Below are 2,696 nucleotides of genomic sequence, written 5' to 3' on the forward strand. Positions count from 1 at the left end.
ATGCATGCATCAAATGTCCTCCTCGGAATCCTACAACTTATGTCCCTGAAAATTTCCTGTCACTTACCCCCCTTAGAAGATATTTGGGTGCATTGTTTCAAATGGGACACCCTGTATTTATATATTTGCAAGTTTGCAAACTTTCTGTAATTTTCGAAAATCAGGATTCTGGGGATACCTTTGGACATCATGCTTCATTTAAATTCAATTATAGCTTAAAATACTTGTTTTGGTGCAAACAATTCGATGTTAAAAGATGATTATGATAGTTTTATTAGTTCATTTGATAGTTTATGATGATTCTTGAACATNTCCTGTATATACCGATTATTGATATCGCCTTCATCTTCGAACTCGGTCAAAAGCGTATCCAAACAAATTTTTCAAGCGATCATTCAATTAATTGAAGACATTTTTTTTTTAGTCATCGTGAAAAAAAATATTTAAAAAATGCAAAAATTTGTAAAAGTAATAAATTAATTGAATTTTAATTAATGGCGATTGATAGGGCTCAATAATACCTACATTGGAGGGAAAGAAAGATTCTATGCAATCAACTCATTAGCGAGGAATCGAAGCAAAATTTGTTTACATACGTACACACATACGGACATACGTACGGATATGGTTTAAAAATTGCACTTTTGGACTTTTTGAATCATAATGGTTCAATGTATCAAGAAAAATCGACACCTTAAATTTGAATGGTTACAATGTTTCCATTCGGAACCAATAGTTAAGAACATTAAACCCATTTGCATAGATTTGAGAAAGATTTTAAATCAAAACATTCGAAAGACATTTGAAAACATTGACGAATATGAAAAACCATTTGCATGCAACTGAAAAACATTTTCAAACATTTGCAAACATTTCAAAACATGAAAAAACATTTCAAAAACTTTTTAAAAACATCCATTGTAAGATGTATAGAGGTTTTTTGGTGTCACAATATTCCTTATGATAATATCTATCGAATATGAGAAGAAGACGAACACAATATTGTGATTGTTTCGAAAACATTAATAATATCTTTGAAACAAGTGGCAAATTGCCCTTAGCAATACGCTTCCGAATGGTCATTTTGCAATATTTTTCCTTCTATCATGTATAATTGATTGTTTATCATTCTATTAAATAAAATAAGATTCATTTTCAACTCATTTTGGCAGATTTGGAAGTTAATGGAATGTTGTCATCATTCTTCTTATTATTCCTTTCTTCTCTACAACTGATTGTCTTTTCACAGTTCTCTCTCTCTCCCTCGACACTTCTATTAAATGTTAATAGAAAAATGTTATTAATATCTACCTGAATGAATTTTAAACGTTACATTTGAAGAAACCATCAGCAAGCTAACTTCCAGAGAAATTAATGAAAAATATGCAGTAATAATAACAGAAGAAGAAAAACAACTCATACCCATAGAGCTATCATAGGCAAATTTGCATGTTTAATAGAGTCAGAAGAGAATGATTATGATATCCCTCATAGTATCGCATCCTATGTGAAATGTGCTTTTGATGATTCATTATCACAAGTCAAAACCTATCGAGGTCCACACTGCATTGAGTGGTTTTCAACGGAGATGAAGCTGCTATCATACAGAGTAGATAAATAGTTGAAGACCAAACTGAAAAAGGAAAACGTATCAACTCAGCAAATTGAGGATTTCGGATCAGCAGTGACATATTACATGTGTAAAAATCCTTTGAATGATTTCTTGGATTTTCATGGAGTATCGAGGTTATGGTGGTGTTAAAGGAAGGATACTTAGGTATTCTAAGATATAAGCAATTATGATTAAGATTTTCTTTAATGGGTGGTAGTAAAAAATACAAAAACATTCTAAACATGTGAAAAATATAAAAAATACGTGGAGATATAAAAAGTTTAATTTTTAATATTTTTGTGAGGTAGTTTTTCTCCTTCATTTTCTTTTTCTGCTCCTTGTCACCATTCTTTGGTTGGCTAGCAGAGAGGGAGCTGTAACAAACTAAAAAATAACAATCATAAGTAATTTTCATTGGAAAAAAATGATAAGAAAATTATTGAAAAAACTTTCTTAGATTATTATTATTATTATGATTTTACATGGATTATTACCTATTATTCATCAAAGTAAACCCACTCCCTTGTCCTTCCCAGCTCCACTCTCACCTCCCCAGTACGCAAATTTTGCGACCAGAAGGTCTCTCGTGATTCTAAAATCATGGGGATGGTGGAGGTTTATGAATTGTGACCTTTCAATATTTAATTAATATTATTTCCTAAAAAGGGGATTTAGGCCGATTGAATAATGAGGACAAATGAGGGGTAAAATTAACTAAATATCTATATTTCTGTTAATTTACATATTAGATCGTCGTAAGACGTTAGAAATGCCTTTTACTTGGATCTAGGGTTATGGGTAAGGCCAGGCAACTTTTGTACACGTAAAAAGGGGAGTGACTCTAATGCAGAAAAAGGGGAGAAGCTAGTCGTGTCGAGGGAATGCAACTAAATATAAAAAGAATAACTAAATGGGGAAGAAACAAAGAGTGTAGGCTCANCGATGTCCTTCGGGTTTTAATTCGGGACCAATCAGCATGGGTGAGTGGTGACGATGACCACAATCCAGGGATGTCTCGCAAGGGATTATTGCTGGTGTTGAATATTCGGGGGTCTAGTATGGGGAATTTCCAGGAGGCGATGGC

The sequence above is a fragment of the Diachasma alloeum genome, unplaced genomic scaffold, assembly GCF_001412515.2.
Source record: "Diachasma alloeum isolate Michigan unplaced genomic scaffold, Dall2.0 Dall_scaffold_00388, whole genome shotgun sequence".
Taxonomy (NCBI): domain Eukaryota; kingdom Metazoa; phylum Arthropoda; class Insecta; order Hymenoptera; family Braconidae; genus Diachasma; species Diachasma alloeum.